Consider the following 11,036-nt stretch of genomic DNA (forward strand, 5'->3'; position numbering starts at 1 on the left):
ATGGACTGGGATTTTGTTTCCCCAAATGGCTTCTTTTAAACCACATTTTCAGCTTATTTGGCTGTGTGTGTGTGCGCAGCGTGCGCACGCGCATGTGTGCACATGTCGATTTATGGCAGCCCCACGACTTTCATAGCGTTTTCTTAGGCAAGATGGTGTTGATCTTTGTTAAATTATAAAGTGACTGTTGTTGTGTGCCTTCAGTCATTTCCGACCTATGGCAACCTCAAGGCAAACCTATCATGGGTTTGTAAGTTTCTTCAGAGGGGGCTTGCCATTGCCATCCTCTGAGGCTGAGAGAGTGTGTGACTTGCCCAAGGGCACCCAGTTGGTTTCATGGCTGAGTGAGGATTCGAACCCTGTTCTCCAGAGTTGTCATCTAGCACTCAAACCACTGTACCACTGGTGATACATAATGCTTATAAATAGCCATTTTTCAAAGGGATAGCCATGAGAGCTTCTTTCAGTATACAAAAAATGAAATGGTGAGGGGTCTTGTGCCATCTTTAAGACTAACCAGTTCCTTCCAACTTAAGGTTTCACAAGCTATAGCCTTTGTATATATGGGGTGACTCCTCAACAGACAAAACTGCTCATCAATAAGTAATTTTAAAGCTGTGATGCCAAAAAACAAAGCATTTTGTGGCATCTCAGAAACTCACACTTTTCTTTGGCTTAAGCTTTTGTGGAGTGCAGCCAGTAAAACATGTTAATATTTTACACAATCATCCCCTTTGAAGTTTGAAAAGTTGTACTTACTTAAATAGGTTAGCAATGTAAATCAAAGTTTAATCAAATACAGCACACGCTAGAGCAGTCATCCCATTTAATACAATTTGCATATTGAACAAACAATAGCTTTTTAAAGAGCTCTTTCTCTCCTTATAAGTGGTGCATTGATTTGTCACAGATGGCTCAATCCAAAAAAAGCTTTTTCTTCTACTCCCTCTTCCCCAGACATGGCATTGCTACTTTTAGCATGGCACATCCGATCTGCAGTACAATTCCTTACATTAAAAAAATAATTATTATTTGCAAGTGTTCAACCTCCAGCTCTGGGCTGAACAGAGTGAAAAAAGGGTTTTATACATGTGCCAATGTCTACGCATAGTCCTCCTTTACATAAGAGAAAACTGACCCAGACTAGTGGTGCATGTGTCTCCCCTTGCCCTACATTAGCTATGATGGATAGAGCAGTGTTTCTCATACTATCTAATATAGGGGACCAGCAGTTTTTTCTGGGGGGTTTCCTAATGTGATATGGACCAGTACTAGATTTCTGCCCATTGGCTACAACTGGAATTTCTCTCTGTGGACCAGCAGCCAATGGCTCACACTTGCCACTGGTTCACATTGGCACAGAAAAACTCTACATGCAGGTGGTCTCTTCCAAGTCTATGATTTTATGATATGATATTGGATTGCAGGTCCTATTTGGAGCTACAGAAAACAAGTTTGCTTCATCTTCAGTCTGTGATCACTTCAGATATTTAAACAGAGCTGTCATGTCCCTTCTTAACCTTCTTTTCATCAGATTAAACATCCCCAGCTCCCTAAGTCGTTCTTTATAGGACATGGTTTCCAGACCCTTCACCATTTTAGTCACCCTCCTTTGGACACGCTCCAGTTTCTCAATGTCCTTTTTTAATTGTGGTGCCCAGAACTGGACACAGGATTCCAGGTGGGCCTTGACCAGAGCAGAATTACTTCTATTGATGCAGCCTAAAATCACATTGGCTTTTTTAGCTGCTACATCGCACTGTTGACTCCAGGAAACATACTGAACTGATGGAGACATACTGGATTGCAAAGGAAGTTGCGAATGGATGTTACAATTTCTGGACTGAGAATCTCCCAGTAGCCACATGGCCAGAAGGAGGAGTTATGAGCCTGCAAGAGATACCCCCCTCCATACCATCTCAACTAAGAACAAAAACAGCAAAATACAGGCTTATGACTAATATCTTTACTTGTTTCTCTCCTGTATGGTTTTAACACCTTGCTTGATGAAGAGGCCAGTTTGAAAGCTTTGATAGTTTGCAACATGTATATTGTGCATTTTGGTTGGTGTAAAAAATGTAACACTGTTTGGTGGATTTTTGATGTTATTGAACTGTTGACTCAACTTTTCAACTTGTGGTCTACTAGGATTCCTGGATCCCTTTCACATGTACTCTTGTCAAGCCAGATATCCCCCAATCCTATATCTGTAGGTTTCATTTTTTTTCTGCCTAAGTGTAATATCTTCCCTGTTGAAATTCACTTTGTTAGTTTGGGCCCTGCTTTCTAATCCATTAAAGTCACTTTGAATGTTGACCCTCTCCTCTGAGGCATTAGCTACCTCTCCTAATTTGATGTCATCTGCAAATTTGATAATGATGCTTTGACATGTCCACCCTGATATTATTACTACCTGCTTGACTATCATTGGCAGTTGTCCTAAACAGTGACATCACTAGGGTTGGTGTCACCTGGGACAGTAATTCATGGTGTCTTACACACAAACATCATTGACCTCTTCTCATACTACACCCATAAAAAATCTTTAATCATATTTTTCATACTAATTTACTCATAAATTGTAATTCCCATATATCACTGAATGCCGTGGTAATAGCTGTGACATAAACAACTAGCAAAATTAAAATTATACCTTTAAATCCCAATATCATATGCACAGCATAAATGTGCTTACATATATATAGTCCCATGTGGTTAAAGTAAAATTTTAGTAAAATGTGATGTTTTTAAAGAAAATTTAATTTAAAAAATAATATATATATATATATTGAAATTTGAAATTTTAATTTAATAATAATTTTTAAAAAAACCCTGGGGACTCTCCTTTCTCCTCTCACTGAGCCTCACACCACTCACACCATCTCTTACAGCATTTTAACAGGCAAATGCCACAGCTCCTTTCTGCCAAAGGGCAGATGTTTGAGGAGCAGTGGTGTCACATACACACCCCACTTAGGATGTCACCTGGTGCAGTGTAAACTCCTGGCACCCCCTGGCCTTGGATATTGATAAGCTTATGTTCCAGTACTCATATTTCAGAGATCTATAAATTATCCAAGGCAGAGTACAACCAAACTAAAGCCACAAAATACAATTAGACAAGGATTAAAAACAAACATTATCAACAAAAGATAAGGATCCACAATTGAAACAAATATCACCATATTTTTTCAGTGGTGATGGATCAGATTGGACACATCTAACCCAGCTTTTCTTTGCCAGGAAACAGAAATTCTGACAACCACTGCCAACCAGAGAGCAGTGTAGCCTGACCCTGTCCTTCATTTACACATTATGAAGCTAAACATTAACCTTGTTTTAGATAGCATGCCTGCAGCTTTAACTTGGCACTTCAATTTACTTTTCCAGTGATGTAACCTTTTCAGGAATGTCCACATTGCAGCATGTGATGGAGGATTTATTAAAATGAGGAGATGTTTGTCAGTAATACAGGCATGCAAGAAAAGCATCTTTCCCCAAATCTCCTACAACTGATTATGAACTTTCAAGCTTTAAGCATGGGCAACATGATGCTCTCCAGATGTTCTGCACTACACTCCCACTGTAGGTCCTTTTGTTCTTGTTGTTAGTGGCCTTCGAGTTAACCCTGATTCATGGTGACCCGGTGGATGAGACATCTCCAAGACTCCCTGTCCTCCATTGCTCTGCTTAAGTCTGGTAAATTCATACCCATGACCTCCCTAATTAAGTATGTCCATCTAGCGTGTGGTCTACCTCTCTTTCTGCTGCTTTCAATGTTTCTTAGGAGTTTATCAGACTGGGGCTAATTTTGGCATTAAAGAGAGATTGAAGCACATCAAAAGCATCCTGCAAATAAAACAAAAATGGCAGGCAATTGAGAGAATGATTATCACACGCAATTATGCAAATAAATGATATTGGAAATGCATTGTCACTGAAATCCCGAAAGTAAAAAGATGCATGTTAATGTTTCTTTGTGGCCACTTTAATGGCAGGTTTTGTGCGATGTCATGTGAAATTGTTTTGCATAATTTTTCCAGGATATTCACGGAATAAACTCCCAATCTTTGTGTGATAAACTCCTTAGCATTATTGTTTTTTTTCTAATGAGTCATGCCTTCTCATGATGTGGCTAAACTACAAACAGCCTCACTTTAATCGTCTTGTCTTCCAGAGAGAGTTCAGGCTTAATCTGCTCAAGGAGCCATTTGTTTGTCTTTTTGAACATCCACGGTTTCCTCAGCACTCTTCTCCGGTCCCTCATCTCCAATGAATTGATTTTTCTTATCTGCTTTCTTCACTGTCCCTCTGTACATGGTAATAGGAAATACAATGGATTGGATGATTCTAACTTTCATGTTCAGTTGTATATCTTTACTCTTTATGATCTTGTCTAGGTCGTTCATAGCTGCCCTTCCCATTCACAGTCTCTGATTTCCTGACTAGTCTCCATTCTGATCAATGTTTGATGCAAGGTAGGGGAATTCTTTAACTATTTCAATTTATTTTCTTTGTTTTAATTTTAAAATATTTTATTAAATATTTTATTCAGTTCCTTTCTATCCAAAAATCTCTTACCTTACCCACTTATTTCCTTCTAGTTTCTCTCGCATTATTCTCTCGTCCCTCTGTAGCCCACACATCTCAGATTGTTGATGTTATTTCCTGCGCCAAGATAATCTGGGAGTTGCAGTCCTACAGACCTGGAGGGCAACAAGTTTTATGTGTAATTAAGGGGTGGAATGATCTCGTCATCTTTCACAATAACCATTTCACCATATCCAAGACTTGGGAGCATTCTATTGGACCACCACAACCACACTTTTTAACCAAGCAATTGATCCGAAGGGAGAAGCGGGAAATATAAATAAATTTTATTATTATTTTATTATCTTGGTTAAATGCCCTAAATACCCCAAAGCCACCAGATCCTGTCTGATATTGGGAGCTAAGGAGGGGCAACCCTGGTTGGATGGGAGCCTACCAACAAACACTGGGTGATGTAGGCTATTTTTCAGAGGAAGAAAGTGGCATCTCTAAATATTCCTTGCTAAAACACAAAACAAAACCAACAAACCCTATGAAATGCATAGGGTAGTCATAAATAGGCAGATGACCAGCACATAAACACACAATGGCATCTTCCTTTGTATCTGCTGCCACCTGCTGGACATTCAGAGATACATTTCTATTCAAATAATGAGCTAAAACAAAACCCACAAAACAGCCATACTTTTATTGGCAAAACATTTCATGCAAGCTTTCGACTGGCTTTTTCTTCAGGCAAAAGATGCGGTAAAGGCACCAGAGACCTTAATACCCTAAAGGCACTAGATCACATCTGATCTTGGAAACTAAGCAGGGACAGCTCTGGTTTGTGCTTGGATGAAAAAGCATTAGTCATCCAGGGTTACCAGACGTCCTCCTTTTCCAGGACACATCCTACATATCAGCCTTCAGTCAAGGAGGAATTCCAAAATGTCCTCTATTTTGGCCATGACTAAGAAGCATAAATGTACATTCCTATGAGTGTTTTTAGCTTTTGTTTGGTAATGTCCAACATTTTTCTTGAATGCCCTACATTTTGCAGTGCCTCGTCCTCCTTTGCGTTTAGGACATCTGGTCATCCTGTTCATCACCTAAATGTACCTCTTATTGGAAGGTTAAATGCTTTGAATCGTTCATACATTTAGGCCTAATCTGCACTACAGAAATAATGCAGCTTGACACCACTTTAACAGCTATGGCTCCATCCTACGGATTCCTGGGATTTGTAGCTTGTTGTGACACAACAGAGCTCTCTGACAGAGAAGTCTGAATATCTCACAAAACTACAAATCCCAGAATTCCTTAGCATTGAGCCACGGCAGTTAAAGTGGTGCTAAACTGCACTATTCCTACAGTGCAGATTAAACCTTAATGAACTGGCATATATAAGATTTCATTCAAGAAGTTCTTTCTCATAAATGTAAGAGCCACGCGGGACCAAACCAAAGTCCTGTATCTAACCTAGCATCCTGTTTTGCACGGTGTTCAACTACTGGGTTGGTGTCACCCAGTGTAGTAACTCATGGTGTCACCCCACCTCCATTGACCTCCTCCCGTACCACACCACCCTTAGTAATGTTTTTTTTGTACTAACGTAACTCATAAATTGTAATTCCTATATATCACTGAATGCAATGGTAATAGCTGTAACTTGAACAACTAGCAACATTAAAATTACAACCAGACCTTCATATCCAAAGGTGCCTCCCCAATGGATACGAAAAAACGTGGGATCTCAAATCGTGTTGTCCCTAATGGTCGCACAATTTGGGATAACGGGGCTATCAGTGAACTCAGCACTCTCTAAGTGGTTTAAAGTCTGTAAGCCAATTGCCCCTAATAAGCTGAGTACTCATTTAACCGACCTACAAAAGGATGGAAGGCTGAGTCAACCTTGGAGCCCTGGGATCGAACTCACAACTTTGTGGCTCCAGTACCAACATTTAACCACTGCGCCACCTGGGCTTCTTAATATCATACACACCGCCTAATGTGTCTACATGTACACAGTTTTGTGTGGTTAAAGTGAAATTTCTGTGGATCTATACAATCCTTTTTTAAAAAAGCTCAATTTAGCAACTCTAAACCATCATGACTTGTGACACACAAATCCCACAGATTATGCCTTGTGAGAAGAAGTTACTTTTGTTGGCTGTCCCAAAATTTCAGTGAATAACCCTGAGTTCAGGTGTTATGAGACAGGGAGAAAAAAAACGTAATTTAGTACTTTCTTTGTTTTGGAAATTGACAGTGAAAAGAGGCTTCAGGCCAGGCTTATACGAGGAACAATAGGAATGGACTAAGCCAAGTAATGAGGTTCAGTGGAGGAATCACGCTTCCAGATTTTTTCCTTAACCTGTGTGGCGTAGTGGTTTGAGTGCCCGACTAGGACACTGGGAGACCAGGATCTGAATCCCCGCTTGGCCACACTCTCTCAGCCTCAGAGAAAAGCAAAGGAAAACTGCCTCTGAACAAGAGAAACCCATGATATGTTCAGTTCACCTTAGGGTTGCAATGACCTGAAAGCACATAATAACAATTTTTTAAAAAACCCAGAAAATACACATACCAGACAAATTGTTGGGATAAAATATTTCCCCTAAGCTAGTTTTCAGCACACCATCTTGTTGCTTTTTGATATCATGAAAAGCCTTGAAAAGTTGCATCTATTCTCTGCAGTGGGCCCCTCCATTTGGTCATCTCATCATGCCAGTGCCCCATTCTCTGGCGATTTTAGACCAGAGGCCCATTCACAAGACACAGTTATAGAAACATGCCATGGAATCCTGGGATTGGCAGGGGCATTGAAAAGTCTCAGCCGTAGAACTCTAGCGCCTCACTAAACTACAATCTCCAGGATTCCATGGGATGTTGCCATGGCAATTGAAGTGGAATACAGCGCTTTATTCATATCGTTTGAATAGGCTTCTGACCTATGTGAGCTGGGACTAATTGGGGCCTGGAGGAGCTTCTGGATTCAGCACAGGGGCAGGCAAGTGCATCTTTGGGGCCATGTGCCTCATCCTCTAACATCACCTGTTTTTGAATAGCCAAAGGAGACTTCTGCTAGAATCATAGAGCTGAAGTAGATCCCAAAGGCCATTGAGTCCAACCCCATTCTGCCATGCAGGAACACACAATCAAAGCATACCCGACAGATGGCCATCCAGCCTCTGTTTAACGACCTCCAAGGATGGAGACTCCACCATTCTCCAATGTTGAGGTGGAACTGCTTTTCCTGTAGTTTGAATCCACTGCTTCATGTCCTAGGAATTTATCACACGGGGACTATATGTACCTCCATCCCGATAATGATTTAAACATCCGCATGCTGCAAGAGTGCGCAAATGTGTGAATGATTTTCAAATGCAGAAAAGAGGCTGAAAGCTGCGCAGGGAGGAAGGGGTGGAGGGTCCCATAGGGACAAATGGGGTGTGCACCCATGGCGCGCGTGCACCGCCGCACTGCCACGCCACCACATGCACGAGCCCCATTCATTTAAATGGGGCTTCAGCATAGGCATTTTTTGTTTTATGCAGGGAAGTCTTTAGAGGCTCATTAATAAAGCAAAGAGGGTAGAACACACATTTGGTTTTCACACAGATGCTTGTAAATCCCATTGATGATTTGGGAATCATGTTTCTGTGTGTGTGCACAGAAGCCACCAGAGCACACTTGGCAGCAAACAAAATCACCCAGAGAAATAAACAATTTTATTTACACCACTTTCTTTATAAAAATGTACTGTACTGTCCCTTACTTTCCCAGAAATGATATCCAGCCTAAGTAAAAAGAAACATTACCCAAAAGATAGGAAAGTTTTAAAAGATAGATTAAAATGCTGCTAAAATGCAGCACCGGAAGTAAACTCGCCCCAAAGAACCATGGAAAAATCTGGCAACAACTACAAAAACTGTGAGAATCCCGTGAATAAACCGCAAACAGCTTTTACACTAGAGCAATTGCGCAAAAAAGTGCTATCAAGAATGAAACGGAAATGAATTCATGATGTTTTTTCAAAAATGACTAATTGTTGGTTCATGACTCTTTCTGATTGGATTCTTAGTGGTTTGTGTACAACGTTGTGTGAAAACCAAGCGCGCAATTGTGCCTAATACACTGGATAATTATGAGTTCTTACCCTTTTAAGCTTCCAAGTTTCTCCATGTGATAAACTCTAGTTTCTGGAGCAGCAGAAAACAAACTTGTTCCAGAAGGACACCCCTTCAAATACTTACACAGGGCTATCATACCACCCCTTAACCATCTCTTCTCCAAGCTAAACATCCCCAGCTCCCTAAGTCTCTCCTCATAAGGCATGGTTTCCAGACCTTTCACCATTTTGGTCACCCTGCTCTGGACATGCTCCATCTTGTCCACATCCATTAATGCCCCATCCACACTACCCATTTACTATGTTTTTTGGTGGGTATCACAATGATCCAGATCTTTTGGTAGTGAGAACGCACTACCAGATTGATCCGGATTGTGCCGGACCCCCAAGTGCAGTCATCCCTCCTCCTCTTTGCATGGAGAAATGTGAGTTCAGTGCTTCTTGTCAGCCTCAACATGGAGGACATTTAAGAATTCCTCCTCTAGATAGGAGGAAATGGAAATGGAGGACATGTCCTGGAAAAGGAGGCCCTCTGGTCACCCTGACCCATGAGGACTCCTGATGCTCCATCTCTGCCTTCAGTTTCCCCTTCAGACCCTCATAGAGGGAGGGCTACTCGTTGCCCCAACAGAGCCATAGGGGTTTGTGTGTTGGACTATGACTCTGGAGACCTGGGTTCAAGTTCCCCCACCCCGCCATGAAAACCATGGGGCGAATCACACTCTCTCAACCCCAGGGGGGAAAATAGCCATGATAAGTTCGCCTCAGCATTGTTCCCATAAGTCTGAAATGGCAGTGGAGCTCCTCCTGAGCCCACGCTCCTGTCGCCTCAGTTGCCAATTATCTGGGGCTCTCCAAATACATTGACTACAACACCCATCAGTCCCACTCACTGCAGCCACAGTGGGTGATGGGATTTGTAATTCAACACATGAAGGGCACTGGTTTGAGAAAGGGTACTATATTGAGGAATTCAATGACACTGAGAGTGACCAGACATTGTCTTTTTCCAGGAGATGTCCTACAATTCAATTTTCTGTTCAGAAGGAATTCCAAAACATCCTCCATTTTAAGACATGCCCTCCATTTCAACCTTTTCTGTCCAGGAGGAATGCCAGAAACATCCTCCATTTTGAGCATGTCTAAGCAGCATGGGTTTACATTTATGTGAGTGGTTTTAGTGTCCCACATTTTTCTTTGATGCCCTATATTTTCCCCGCCCTCCCACATATTATTATTATTATTATTATTATTATTACCCCGCTCTTCAGCCAAAAGGCTATCAGAGCCACTTACAAATTGTTACATTTACATACACATATATGTGTGTATATGACTGAATACACACACACACACACACACACACAGACAAACACACATAAACATACATACACACACACAAGAAAGTCCTCTAGTTTCTGCTCAAATCTCTGGTGATATCCAGTGCCATATATCACACGCACATATATATATCCTGTTCATAAAGAGAGAGAGAGAAAGAAAGAAAGATATCTCCTGCCCATATATGTGTGTGTGTGTGTGTGTGTGTGTGTGTGTGTGTGATGGAGATATATATATATATATATATATATAGTATATCCAACACAAAAAATGGCTGTGTATGGATCCTTCCAGAATGAAGCTGCCTTTCTCCTTCTCTTTCTTCTCCCCCTCCTCCAAATGCCAGGTCACATTAGGTCTGCATCCGCACTGCAGAAATAATTCCTCTTGACACCACTTTTAACAATGCGATGGCACCCTGGGAGTTGTAGTTCTTTGGCGACCCAGCCCTCCTTCTCCGCCAGGGAGCCCTGGCTCCACGAAGAACTACAAACCCCGACACTCCGCAAGATGGCGCCAGGGCAGTTAGAAGGGCTGCCAAACTGCATTATTTCTGCAGTGCGGATCCAGCCTATGAGGCTCTTTCTCTCTCCTCCCCCCTCACAACCTCAAATTCTCCTCAGGGGACATGGTCATATTCCCATATCCGTATCCAATTATATATATATAAATTATATATATATATACACACACACACACACAAATATATATATATATATATATATAGAGAGAGAGAGAGAGAGAAAGAGAGAGAGAGAGTACATCATATCCATATCCAATTTTATATTTTATATGTGTGTGTGTGTATATATATATATATATATAATTTTATACACACATATTTTTTATATTTTAATTGTATATGTATATATATGTGTATAAAATAATATATATGTATATATATATAGTTTTATACACACACAATATATATTTTTATATTTTAATTATGCATATAATATATATATGTGTGCGCGTATATATATAGTTTTATACACACAAATATATTTTATGTTTTATATTATATATGTAT

Source organism: Sceloporus occidentalis, unplaced genomic scaffold (assembly GCF_023333645.1).
Source record: "Sceloporus occidentalis isolate IW3139 unplaced genomic scaffold, rSceOcc1.0.p SCAF_1, whole genome shotgun sequence".
NCBI lineage: Eukaryota > Metazoa > Chordata > Lepidosauria > Squamata > Phrynosomatidae > Sceloporus > Sceloporus occidentalis.